Genomic DNA, 14,464 nt, shown 5'->3' on the forward strand with positions numbered 1-14,464 from the left:
TTCATTGTCTAGTCAGCCTAATCTGCTTGGAGTCTCAGGAGGGAGCCCCTGCCCCCCCAAAATAAAATTTGGTGGGTTTTAAGAAACAACATCTAGGTTACCTCTGACCTATGTACACGGGCACACATGTACAGACACAGGCATATGCACACACGAGTGTAGTTTTCCGAACATGGAGACAGGAAAGTGGTGTTGGCTGCAAGAGCACAGGAACAGGCCCTGACTGCTTCTGGGGCTTAACCCTTTCCTCTCTTGACACAGATAGGGCTTACAGAAGGTTTGCTGGCAGGCTGGGTTTCTGTTTCAAAGCAGGCAAAAGTGTACTGCAAACTGAAAACATTTTCTTCTCCAGAATGGGGAGAAGAGGATGACATTTAAGATAATCCACAATCTGGACCCAAACTCCCTCTCCAAGCTCTTCACAGATTTCTCCCGGGGGATCCTCTGCTCCAGCCTGGCTGCTCATCCCCAGCCTCTTACATACATAATGCAGATCTGGGGCTTCTCTGTCACAGGTTGCAAACTGGTGGCCCAACTGCCAAGCCCAGCCTGCAGACGTGTTTTGTTTAATCTGTGTGTTTGGTGTGTTGTGTTTTTCTTCTTTCTTTTTTTTTTCAATGAGCCAACATTTAAAAAAATCTAGAGATTCACATAATTCATATTGTGGCATTTCTTGAAAAATCTCGCAATCTGGCAACAGGAGGCTTCATTCTCACAAGATAACTGCTATTCCTAGGGGGTGTCTCCTTTTGGATGAAGTGCCTGCCCTTTGGGGCGTAGCCTTCCCAACTCCCTGTGTCTCCGATTCTCGGGCTCCTGTCAACTTCATTTATCAAACTCACTGCACTGATTTTCTAAGAGTGAAGAAGCAGTTCTCTTCTCCATGGTCCCTTCAAACACGGGCAGAAGTGAGCCCAGAGAGGCTGCTTGCCATAAAGGATACTAAAGGATGCTTACCTTTGAAGAGGTAAAAATGTAAGGTGGAAACAACCCCACCATTTCCACTTTGCAATCACCACGGTTACTTGCTGGCGTCCTGGCTAGTCGTGAATTTAGGGTGTCCTCTGTTGGTCCCTCCTTGCCCATTTCTCATCTGCTGAAACCCCATATCTGCCCTTGTCACACCCCTGTCTTCTTCCAGAGTTTATAGAACTTAGTAGTAGCATTAGTTCTTTTTTTTCTCAGTATTTTTTTTTATTCACTTTACATTCCAATTGAAGCCCCCTCCCTGCTCTCCTCCCAGACCTGCTCTTTTTTTTTTTTTTTTTTTTTTTTTTTTTTTTTTTTTTTTTTTTTTTTTTTTTTTTTTTTTTTTTTTTTTGGTTTTTCGAGTCAGGGTTTCTCTGTGTAGTCCTGGCTATCCTGGAACTCACTCTGTAGACCAGGCTGGCCTTGAACTCAGAAATCTGCCTGCCTCTGCCTCCCAAGTGCTGGGATTAAAGGCATGCGCCACCACTGCCCCTAGACCTGCTCTTTTAATTCCCTTCCCCAATTACCTGTTCCTTCCCCTTCTCCTGAGACAAGGAGATTCCTCCCCCACTTGGGTACCACCCCACCCTGGTTCCTCTAATCCCAGCAGGACTACGTACATAGCATTAGTTCTTATATAAATGCTGCTATCTTTTTGTGGGTGACATATTCTTATCAAAGACTTTGATAAGCTGAACAGCCTAGGTGATGACCTGTGTCTAGAGGTCAGGGATATCTGGTGAGGAGCTATCCACCGGTAAGTACACTTGACATTGATGGAGAGCAAGGGAAGATTTCATTCCTGTGTCAATTATTTACTTATTGGATGGTGCAGCACCAGACAGTGTAGTAGCCAAAGTTGTCCTCAGAACCAGAGACCGGTCTTTGGCCTTCACAGTATTTGCAAGCAAGTAGGTAAAATACATAGTGTCCTTTAATTCTGCAATGGGGAAAGTGACAACTTCTCAGTGTTTGCTCTTTCTGAACTGGCATCTAATACGACATCTTGATGTGTATCAATGACCATGGGTGGTATAGAACCCCAGGGCACAATGGACTGATTTAGGGTTATTCTAGTGGGAGCTTTGAGGCCCTGGAAAGGTGGATGTTGCCTGAGAGGGCACGCTGGAGGCATTAGTGTTAATTGCTACCAGTTCTTTGGGATTCCAAATAGCCGTGGTCCATTAGCACACAACCTGACAAAGGTAGTAATTCTCTCATTACCCCTCTTGGTTTTTCTGCACGACCCTGAGTAGCATCTGTTATCTCTTCATCTTAAGCTTAAACTACACGTAAAAGCCTTCTGTGGGTCTGAAACGGCCTCATCTCTTACAACCCTTCCTAGGACACCGTCACTTGGAGACATACAGGGCTGGATTTGAAGGATTTGAGAGAGAAAACATGACTGAGCAAATGAAGCACACATTAAAAACAAGACACATCCAAACCGGCACAGTAGTGTGTGTGTGTGTGTGTGCAATATACACATTTATCACTGGAATTTCTATAAGGTCAATGGCCCAAGTTCTTTATTAATTTCTAACATCAGTTATAAAAGGGAAAATTCTCAAGTTTTCACAGATAAACAACAACGTGCTCATCTGGTAAATCCTCAACAGTTTCCTCGGAACAGTTATTTAAAAACTATATTTTGACCTCATATTGTGAATGCCATTTTCCACCATCAGGATGTTCTCATGGGAAACAAGGTTCCACATACACGTCGGTTTTAATCAAAACAAACCCAAGCATCCATCTCTTATCATCCCTATACCGCAAAGAATTTTCACCAGAAAGCAAGTGTTCTCTAGAATCTCAGATATTTAGAAAAGAAACAGAACTGTGTTTATATGTTGCATCTTTGACAACCAATATAAGCACTGAACTCAATAATTTCTAATAGAAAATATTGTCACTTATTCCTAAGAAAAGCAAGTCCTACCACACAGAGGAAAATGCTGATATAATAATAATAATAAAAAGAAGATAGAGTGGCCTTAAAAGTTAACAAACGTAACATTTCTTTTAATTATTTTGTGTGTATGGGTGTTTTGCCTACATGCATGTCTGTACATCAGATAAGGATGCTGGAACCCCAGAAACTCAAGTTACAGATGTTTTTGAGTTGTTATGTGGGTTCTGGGAATCCAATTCATGTCCTTTGGAAGAGCTCTTACCCACTGAGCGGTCTCTTCCGCCCCAATAAAGGAAACATTCCTTAATGTTTACACACAGCTAGAGTTTTTCCTTTGTTACTTTTCTCCAGAATGTGACAATCTTCTTAACATCCACAGGGCTAAGTCATTGCTTATCTATTATTTATCAAGCACCCAGGTGATGTCAATCACCTTCCAACTTGGCACATGAAATTAATCACAAAGGTTTCAGGACTTTTCCTCTATGATATCATACGTGGATGATTTTTTAAAAGGTGAAAGAACATCAAAATGTTTCCCCTAGGCTCATCATTTGAGGGAAAGGAGAACAAAAGTACAGGAGCCATCTTACTCAGCCGTACTTAACTCTATCAGAACATACCTGCTCTGAAGGAATTGTTCAATTTTCTATTCTTTCCCCCACTTGGCAATACCACTGCACATGACCACATGAATTCTCCTCTGTAACTACTGACACTATAACTTTCCAATAGCAGATTCATCCAAGGATCTATAAACAGCTGAGTTCTGCTAGCCTTTCTTTACCTTCTTTTCCAAACAAACATTTATAAGAAGTGAGCGACAGACACACAGCACATGTATTTGTAATTACAACTGAAAAATTCTCAAACAGCTGTGGCAACAGAAGAGATTAGAATCTGATAATGGCTTAGAATAATGAAGAGAGGGATTGGAGTGGGGGTTCTGCTCCCGGGCTGATGAGACTCAGGAAGCAAGGCTGTTCTTCAAAATCCTTAATCCGCATTACTCCCAAACACTAAATTACAGCCCATGTACTCTATGAACTAGAAATATGAGTGCCGGTAAAGGATTCTCAAACCGTTGACAATTTAACGCATATATCAAATGCTAGGTTTTACTGACCAGAAGTTTGGAATCTAAACACTATTTATGTAAAATATTCGAGGATACTATTTAAAACTTTTCCTCAAAATGTGTTATAAAGTAAAATTTAAGAACATATACTAAGTAGTCTGATGATGAACATTGCTCATCTTAAGTGTATTAAATTGCTATCAAGTGGGGGGGTCATGGTACAAATACTTTCAACTTAACATTTAGGAAGAGAAAACAGTTTTAAAGATTTGTACAGATACACGATCACTCAGGAATCTGACTGCTGTGTAGTCATCTTCTGAAGCTGACAGCACACTTGCTTCAGTGAGTAAGAGTCAAAACAGTAGGATCCTTAGGACAGCAAGGAAACTTACTCATTTGTCACTGGGTTACTTTATAAGTCATTCTGCTACTCTTTTGAAAGTTTTACAAGCTAGTAACCTCAGAAGTAGCAGTACATTTATTTAAGCAAATTAACTACACACAATGAATCTTGCTTTTATTACGTTGGATCAGTTGTGTTTTACAATTGAAATGTGTCAATTAAACAGTACTTGATTTTTTCTTTTAAGGTCCTGTCTTTTATTTGACATTGGCTACATTGAAATGGATATAAACATAACCACGACGGACCACTTTAATTTTAAAGATTATTTCTTATGCCAAAACGGAAGCTCTCCATGACAAACTTTTGAATTCTCATGCCCATATTGAACACAAAGCGCCTTCATGTTTTTAAGCCATGACCAAAACATATAACACGCTCCCTGGTTTAGTACACAAGCAGAAAAAAATAACACTCCCTTTATCTGAGGGTTTCATTCTGTAAGGCACTAGTTACTTTCCCACAGGAGTTGCGATCACCATTAACAAGAGGGAATGCTTGCAAGATGACACCATTCCAGGGACCCCAGAAACTCTGCATCTTGCAGGTAGAACACCTGAATGACTGAGGACCCCACAGTCCCCAGGGCATTGGTTATCTGCAACAAATGAAAAGGAGTCCTCTAAAAACTTTGCTGCCTTAGTGTTTTGGATCTCGACTTTGAAGCATTGTATCTATTCCTGCCCCAGATGTATATTTAGTGTGACAATTCCACCTAAAGTTTTGTTCTAGAAAAGGAATAAACTATCTGTTTAAAGGAAATGAAACCCTGGCCAGCCAGTCCAGTGCTCCTGATATCTATTGTGCAGTTGCTGCTGGGATCACAGATTAGAAGGGATGTGTAATCCGGCATCAAGCAGCCTCAGCCAGCCGCAAAGCTTCCTCTGCTTCCTCTGCTATTCTTTTAAAAGTTATAGTGAGGACTTAAAAACTATCTAACAGTCTTCCAAAGAAGAAATTAGCCATTTATACAAACAACTGTTAATTTTAAAGGAATCGGGACCTCATATACAAAGACTAAGCCACTTCCCTTGGAAAATAAAAAAGTAATTATGCGCGTTATTAATTTACATCAACTCCTAAAGCAAATTACTATGTTCTACATTTAAATTTAAATAGTAAAAATACCTTAGAACATGCACTTTAAAAGAAGATAAAATAATAAGAAGATTCCCCAGAGGCTTATTATTAATAACATTTTTTCAAGATAGGGAAATATTTATACTTTCCTTTTTCCAACATTTAAAAATTTCAAAGCAAATCATATAGCCTTTTCACAACTTAAATGCTGATTACACCATCCACAAACCTGACATATTTAAATTAAAAGCAATACATTAATGATTTAAAGAGTATACATTAATCTTGGCATATAGTTAAATATAAAATTCACTAAATATGATATGCCAAAAGTCCTACCTAAAGTAAAATACAATTTTTAAATGAGACTTCCCTCAGATGCTGTAAGGAAAAATAGACTGATGGAACCGAACAAAACAAGGACCCAGTCCTTTCCTGGGAATTACAATTGACCAATATATCACACATCTGCAAGCTGGAATTGAATTATCTTATTTAAAACAGCAGATTGTATTTAAAATTTAAGGGAAAAGACATTAGAATTCCATTATGATCTCACGACTGAGGGTTGACCCAACTTGCTAACATCATATGTGAATGAAGATTTATATTAACATTATTGAAATTACCTTAACCTTGAATACCAAGAATTGATATTCTTTGAAATGTAACCTTCACTTTAAAAATACATTCATAGTCTGTGACTTCAAATTAATAATAAAACACCATTCTTCTTTCATATATATAGTAACTTCTTGATCATCTGTGTAGGTTGTATATCTGCATAGCGTAATATTTTCCAAAATGTCTAAATAACATAAAATGTGATATACACTAATTAAGGTATATTCATGATTTTTTTTTAGACTACCAAACATATTGGGTAGTTTTTGGTTTTAGGATGACTTAAAAACAGATGTGAGTTTCTGTATATTTTGCTTACTAATAATTCCTAAATTATGGACTTGAAGACATATTCACATAAGGAAAAATTTCATTTTTTTAAGTAATGGAAAAATGTAACAGATAAAACTATATGCATAAGTAATTTAAATTATTATAGTTTAGTTCAATTTTATGACACAATATTTCAATTTTCAAATTATAACATAGGTTTTCTTTATTTGAAACTATATTTTAAATAAAAGTAGTATTTTTAAATCTATAATTTTTGAAATAAATTTAATTTTTAAAATTACATTTTTACTGCCCTTACTTTAAGTACAAGTCATTACTGTTGTTAAGTTAGAACACTAAAAATATTATATATCTACTACCTTACAAATGAAGACACAACCAAAAATTAAATCAGGATATGATTTATACTGATTCAAAGTTCCTGCCACAATAAAAGTTTTAAAATTAGTAATTATGAAAAAATATTGGCAAGTCAAATTTCCTGAGTATAGTATGGAAAGTTATTTGTGTCAGAGACTTGTCACTGAGAGATTATATATATCAGGGCAAAGGCAATGGTTAAGGAAGACTTTTCATTTCCTTGATTTTTTTTTTTTTAAATCACAGAAAACATGATAGGATAATTTACTCATATCTGAGAAGAGTGTCTTACCTTTGAGGAACAATTCTGATTTTCGTCTAAATTAAAATTTCTCGTAATTGTCAATCTGCCCCCTCAGGGCAGGGAAACATGTCAAAGGCTAAGTTAAAACAGAAACACCAGCTTGCACCACTGTGAGTATGGGCACATCTACTCTGTTCTGATTGTTGAGAGTAACATCTGGGCAGCGCTCTTTAAGACTCGCCCTTTCTGAGCTTCAATTCATTGATAGTTTCGTAGGACAACACACATGTTCTCTTTTTCCTAGGAGAACATGTTCTTTCACAAGACTTTAATGATTTGGGAATGTTTAGAGTGCTAGCTAACAAGATGAGGCTTACATTTTCAGTTATTTGAGCTGTGTCGAGTTATTCTCCTGTTAATATTGATACCATTGTGTGACTCCAAATATGCCTATGAGAAGCATTACTTGTCTTTTACATAAGATAAACATGGTTACTTTTACAGGAATCATTAGTCCTTTGTATTAGAAGTCATTTATCTTTTTATATCATTAAATTTTTGTTATCTGCACATATTTTAACCTATAATTGTGTAATATTAATAAATCACACAAAATATTAAAAATCTCCATCTGAAATACTGATTTCATTTTTGTTTATATATTAAATAATACCATCACTATCATAAGTTTTTGTTCTTATTTCTATGAGGAAAAAGTTAAAATCTTCCTTTTCAAGATGGCTTTCGCTTGAAATGATTGGAAATTCTAAAAATAACAAAATTGATTAACTATGTCTCCTGCAGATTTTTTGGTGATTATTTTAAATAGAGGAAGGCCCAATGCCGACGCTTTTACAGTCTCTCTGCCAAGTTTTCCCACCTACATGTAGATAAATTCCAAATTCTTTAATTAAAAATATGAGCAGAGATGTTACACATTAAAAGACCATCTGCTAGACAGAAAACAAACAATAGATGTACTTTTCAATAGCTTCACTCTTATAATGACCAAAATAAACATTTTCCAGTATTAATATAATGCATGTGCTTCATGCAAATGTATCAAAATACTCTATGCATTTCTCATTATAAGTTAAAAGTCAGTACTCAATCATGTCATTTTACTCTCTGATTAACATACCTTCCAAAGTGCAGTCCATATGCATTAACTCTCTTAGGATACCATCCCAGTACAGGAGTCAAATGCTGGGCACAGCAGAGATGCTGGAGTCGGTCCTGTATGAAGACCTCTTCTTGGGATCACGTTGTTGTTCAAAAAGACACCTCCTCGTGCTGATAGGGGGCTAATAATTCGAATCGCAAAATATGATTTGAGCTTAGCTGAAGATGAGATAGCTCATTCTACTTAAAAAAAAAAAAAAAGACAACTTTCCTCTCTTCTGTGCAGGGCGGGTGTAGAGGCAATGCATTGGTACAATTCTACTATCAGAGTTGTGTTTCCACAGCTGCTTTAATGCCTGACTGCAGGAAGACAGTCATTAGCAGGCTATTTCTTCCTACGTTTTAATAACTAAGGAAGAACTATCAGCATCATCTTAACTATTAATTGAAAAAATGACAGAACAATGGAAATGAATTGGTAAAGACCCTTATCGTCAAATGTAAGTGACCTTTGTCAGTTACCTCTTAATGATCTTATTACATTATTCAGGATTTGGAATCTTGAGTTTTTACTTAAGTCTCTATATGGAAACTTAACTTTATGCTTGCCCCCCCCCCGCCCCATTTACAGAAAGCACACACCTATACCAAGGGCTGTTGAGACACTGTCTTCCCTCTGTGATACAATGGCTTGTTCAGAGGATTCAGAATGCTTGGTTCAGTCTCAGAAAGCAGGGTTCCAGTTTTCATGCATGATTCTAAAATGCAAATACTTTAAAGTTAAAAAATCTATATTAATGTTCACCTTTACTTACCCAATCTTCTGCTCTCTATGCTGCTTTCCTTGTGGACCCCAGCACTGACTTTGGAGAGCACTAGAACCATAACTCCTTATAAAAGGTGTTCAGATTCTCTCTCACTCCCTCTCTCCTTTTCTTCCTTCCTTCCTCTTCCCTTTATCCCTTTCTCTCCTCTTGGGTTCAGGGCAGAGACACAGTAAACCTACTTATAAAATAGCTGGTTATTACTAAATAATACGACCACATTATGATACCCTAGTGACATCATCTTCTCCCCTCTCCAAATACTAATACCCTTCGATGTTTGCAAATATGTCAACCAATAGTATTCCACAATGGCTTCTATATGTAAGTGTGATTATGGGCACTATGACTTACTGAATCATTTAATTTGCAAAAGGTATTACTGCCTGCTTTTGCCATGCTACAAATGTCAGGAAAATGCTAAAAAAGAAAAAAAAAAACACCTCATCTCCATGAACTGATCAACTTTCAAATTTGCAAAGAGAATTTTGCTGGTACGTTACACATAGCTTCCCATATTTCTAGACTTATAACTATCTATTATCTAAAAGTCGTGGAAGTCAGTTAAGACTGCCACCTATCACAGATCTGTTGCCACTCCCATCTCTAAGAGTTCAAGAAACTCTCAAGAGAATGTCATTATCATCATCATCATCATCATCATCTCCATCTCCGTCATCAGTCTATGATTACTGTCAGCTCATCTGACTTAGGAGGATGTTACTTGATGTTGATGTACAGGTGACTTAAGTAGAAAGACACAGGCCTGAGTAGATCATCATTAACAAATCCCAGGTACCTGAGCCAACTCTACAAATCATCTCAGTTACTCAATAAAACTATAAACCAAGTGATCACAATGTCTTCAAATGAATGGCTTCTGCTCTGGCTGAGATGCCCAAAATATCTATTCTTCTGAATATTCATACTTTAGATTGCAATGGTTTGTCTAAAACAACACTTTCCACATGGTATTTCAAGACCTTTATTTTCAAAGTTTCAACTTTTAACTAAGTGCTTTAAGTTGGAAAAACAGCCAACCCAATGCCAATAATCTGTCCTTATCCGGAAGCTTAGAATAAAGCAAGAGGCGTAACTCCTACGGGGACCCAAAGAACAATGCCACCACGAGATTGTCTTGTGTATCATACACAGCTGTATCTTTCTTTTGAAACCTTTTTACATCACAGGTACAGCAGAATACTTTTCTAGATTAATCTTCTAAACTTCCAATGGTCTCCCTGAGCCTTCGCGAGTACGCCACAATCCATGTGCGATACAGACCGGAACCTACGGAAATTTTAATCTCTATTTCTGAAGGAGGCCTGACCAAGCTGAAGCAGGCCTGAGATAAGAAACACAAACATCACGGTGGAGAGATAAAATTCACCACAGAGACAGAGACAGGAGAATATTTCTTAGTTCATGCACTAAAATCCTAATACGTGCGCATTGCTAATTCCGAGGGAGCTGAGAAAGACTCAACTGGGTGCTGATGTAAACAAAAAGAAAAAGGGGGGAAAAGAAGGAATAATCTAAATAAAGGAGGAAGGATGACCACCCAGGATTGCAATGCCATAAACTGCTTTGATGTAGGGGAGCGCACGCTCTGCTGCATACTATGTTGGGAGAAAAAGGGAGACTTCTGTTGAAAATGAATTGATTGTTTCCTTGTGCTTTATGTGTTTCAAAAAAAAAAAAAAAAAAAAAAAAAAAAAAAGAAAAAGAAAAAAAAAAAGCTCAAATTAGGTCCCAAAGCCAAGAGATTTTCATTCTGACAAGTGCTATGTCGAAACTTCCACGAACCATCACACTTGTTTGGAAACAAATGACTTTTCAGGACAGAGAAGTCTCGCTATCCATCACCAGCAGGTTAATTCTACATAATAAGGCAGGTTTGGATGCAAACTGATCCATGGTGGAATACTGTATCTAAAATTGATTACAACAGCACTCAAAATGAATGCAGCCCTCCAAACCGCTTCTTTGCTCTGAAACATTAATCTCAATTAGAAGGAGTGCTTCATAATGGTAATGCTTGGTATAAAAAAAGTATAAAATAAATCAGGTTTTATAAGACACAACAATTAATCAGTTTTCAGTCTAAGTCATTTGTTCTACCTTTTTTTTTTTTTTTTTGAGGTACAAAATTTTCACTAGGACTCTAAAACAGCTGGTATCTCCAAAATTAGGTTTTAAATTTGTTCTAAAAGAAGCTTACGAGAAATCATTTTTCAAACTTGGTTGCTATAAACTTTGAGAAGGCGCTGTTATCACTGCACCACCTCTTCAGGGCAAGGCTTCCTTCTGCAAGTGTGAGTTAAATTCTTCTCTGGACTGTCACCTCCTACTTTATAAAGCAAAGAGGAACACAGACTTCAACTGAAAACCCAGAGGAGCTATAACCCATCGCAGATTACAATCAAAGTAAACTCGTAATATTCTCTACCAATGTAAGAATAGTGTTTCTCAGAGTTGAAGCAGACATCTGACTTTCAAAGGCAGCCCTGAGTGGAGAACCTGTGTGTGTAAGACAGACTGCTTAACAGCTCTCCCCAGCCAAGCTTCAACAAAGGGGCAGGCAATTCAAACTGCTCCTGAATACCCTGCTTCACACACAAGCAGTACCTCCATGCTATTCTCCTACCACCCAGGAATCCAAATGCTAAGGACTGAAGCAAAGTTTAGTACAGAGGCAGTACACATAGATTAAAATACCCACTCTTTACAACCTAAGTAAGTTGGCTGAGTGGACCCTTCATACAGGGTATGGTCACAGTCTGGACTTATTTCTAGACTCTTCATTGAAAGTAAGATAAACCTCAGTGTTCTCAAATGCACCTTTTTCACAGTAAAACAAAACAAAACAAAAACCCCATCATTTTTGTACATGTAGCCCGTCACTGATTTAGTGTTTCTGACAGATAGCTCCACTCACAGTGATAGCTACTCACTTCCACAGTCTCTTATTTGCTTGACTCTTTATAAAGAGAGGCATGACTCTTGGTTCTCAGAAGCAAAGCTAAGAAAGATTAGCTTCCACTAGCTAACCGGATCATTATTGTCTAGCCCTGTCTCCTTTTCAAAGAAACGTAAAAACTTTTGCTTTATTTGGAAGCTTAGTTTCTATTCAAAGGTAGGCGTCCTTATCTTCCTTTGTCTTCACCCTAATAAAGCAGGTTCCTTTCTCAACCCAAAAGCCTCCTACAAGACCAGAGTAAGAAAAGCTTCCACACTACGCCCTTTCATTTGTTTCTAGAAAATACAGCTGCAGAAAACAAGTCCATTTAGAAAAGTAACCAGCCATACATATACTATAATCTGTATTTTAAAATAGTGAAGCAATGCTCATTACTCAATATTCTTGATGCTGAATTGCTAATTTTAATGTTATTGACATAGGAGTCTCATTACTTTCCAAATACATAAATACTAGCACAGTTCCTGTCAAACTACAATTTTCCCAAAAAATAGGTTCAGTGTATATAAGATGCAACACTGTCTTGTTCAAAAGAATTACTTTCCATAATATTATATATCATTTTAACATATATTTCCTGCAATGAAAGTAGTACTTTTTAAAGGGAAGAATATTAAAATTCCTCATTTGAAAAGGCAAGAGTGTTAGGGAGACTGCAACAGGAAGAGAGATGCTCATAGTTCTGAAATTCACACTAGAATAACTAATGTCATTATAAACCCCCTAGCTTTGAAGAATTTAAGAATAATTTGTGAATGCCATGACATTTTAAAGTGGGATTAGCAAGTCTTATTACCGAACTAACCTCTTACTCTTACACAAAGAATTAAATATTTGCTCTGAATTTAGAATCAAAAATCGAAACTTTCAAGGCTCTTCAAGAACTTCACGTATTATGAAATCCAAGCCAGAAGTTTTGGGTACTAAAAGTGTACACTGAAATACACAAGATAAGATTACTGAGCTATCTATAAAATAGGTTTTAACATTACAATTTATAAAAAAATAATATTGTGATTATACAACTCTTCTGAATTCTAAAGTCTGTCCCTAGTGTTTTAAAGACAGAAGAAATCAAATCAATTCTAAGGCTGTAATACTTCTTTAAGGGGTCCCTTTTTAAGGTTTCCAAATGTGCCATCTTTGTTTTCTTTCTTTTTCTCTTTCTTTTCTTCCCATTTCTTTTCATCTGACAACGGAAGAGCAAAGTAATGCTCCACATACTGCTATTTCAAGTAAAAAGACCAACCAGCGGATTCTGGCAGAGTCTACAAATGTTTCATAAATACCTTGCCAGAAGATAAGAAGTAAGGGTAATTTATTGTTAAGGAAGAGCACCAGTCTCTGGTATCCCAGCTGCCTGGAGCCCCGGAAAAAGTGCCAGGCTACTTCCCGGGGTTTCATTTCCAACACATATGCTCCAAAGTACTGAGAACTTTTCTCTAGCTAAGAATCATAAGGACCTCAGAAAACAATTGTACTCGCTCTCTTATTACCCGATGGAATTGCTTGCTATCTTTTCTCCATGATAATAATTAACAAGTTAACCTCTACTACTGACTTACAGGAGAGGCAGCAGGGATGGAATCTGGACTGCATTTAGTGAGGGGCTAAGCAAAGATCAGGCATCTTTGGTCCCAACCTGAAACATCTGAAGCCCTTGTAGTCAGCTGTAAAACGTGATAACCTGAAGCGATCAGCAGGCTCATCCATCTGTAGGTTTTTTTTGTTTTGTTTTTTGTTTTTTTTTTTAATGCCCTGGTCAGGGTACGTTTTGTTTGCTTTCAGTCCCAGCCAGAGTTTCCAGATCAAGTTTCAGCCGAGATCACCACTCCTCTCAGCATCCTCAGTCCTAGTTCTTTCACTCCTGGCAACTTAGCAGTCTGGCAGTTGGGGAAGATTCCGCTCCACACCCTGGGCAAACGCTGACATCCCAAGGCTTCCAGCTCTCCCGGAAGTCCCACTGGAGCCCTCCAGACACCTTCCCAGAGAACCAGAGGTTGTGCTACCCTAACTGGGTAGCACCCCCAAAGAGAGAGCGAGGTCAATCTGCACTCCTTGCCCCACAGGCTCTCGGTAATCACCTTCCTCGGGCTATCCACAGAGTCCAGAGTTCCAGAAAGCCTGCCCCGCTGCCAGGTGGGAGGCACCACCAAAGTTCCCACCTGAGCCTGTAGCCAGGGGTGGCAGACGCGAGGGAGGGGCGGGGACCCGAGGCCAGAGCCAGGACTCCAGACCTTGGAGAGTCTGTGAGCTGGGATGCTCCGCCGCCTGTAGGGCCGGCCAACTTGCAGCCGTCCCTAGGAGCAGTGCCTGGGAAAGGGAACCGCGTTTCCCCGCTCGCTCTCCGCCCGACTGCCGGAGGCCCGGGCGCTAGGACCCCAGAAAGGAAGGAGGGCGGACGGCGCCGCACTTACCGCGCTCTGCTCGCCCGCGCCGCCCGCTCGCCCGCTCGCTCCCCGGCTACCGCCGCCGCGTCCGCCCCTGAGCTCGCCCGGCCAAATTCAGAGGCGCCCGGCGCGGGGGAGGGGGCCCGTGGAGTGGAGGGGAGGGGAAAGGAGGGGAAGG

General features: G+C 38.7%; 1 protein-coding gene across 1 annotated transcript in view; it reads right to left on the reverse strand.

The window, feature by feature from the left end:
* Tenm3 (teneurin transmembrane protein 3) overlaps nucleotides 1-14,422 on the reverse strand; it is a 614,692-nt gene extending 600,270 nt beyond the window's left edge. The window contains exons 1-3 of the mRNA XM_052162320.1: nucleotides 14,314-14,422; nucleotides 8,735-8,850; nucleotides 8,112-8,274 (exon numbers count right to left, since the gene is read on the reverse strand). The gene's annotated coding sequence lies outside the window, so the exon portion shown is untranslated. The remainder of the gene's footprint in view (nucleotides 1-8,111; nucleotides 8,275-8,734; nucleotides 8,851-14,313) is intronic.
* Nucleotides 14,423-14,464: the final 42 nt, after the last annotated feature.

Source organism: Apodemus sylvaticus, chromosome 18 (genome assembly GCF_947179515.1).
Source record: "Apodemus sylvaticus chromosome 18, mApoSyl1.1, whole genome shotgun sequence".
Taxonomy (NCBI): Eukaryota; Metazoa; Chordata; class Mammalia; order Rodentia; family Muridae; genus Apodemus; species Apodemus sylvaticus.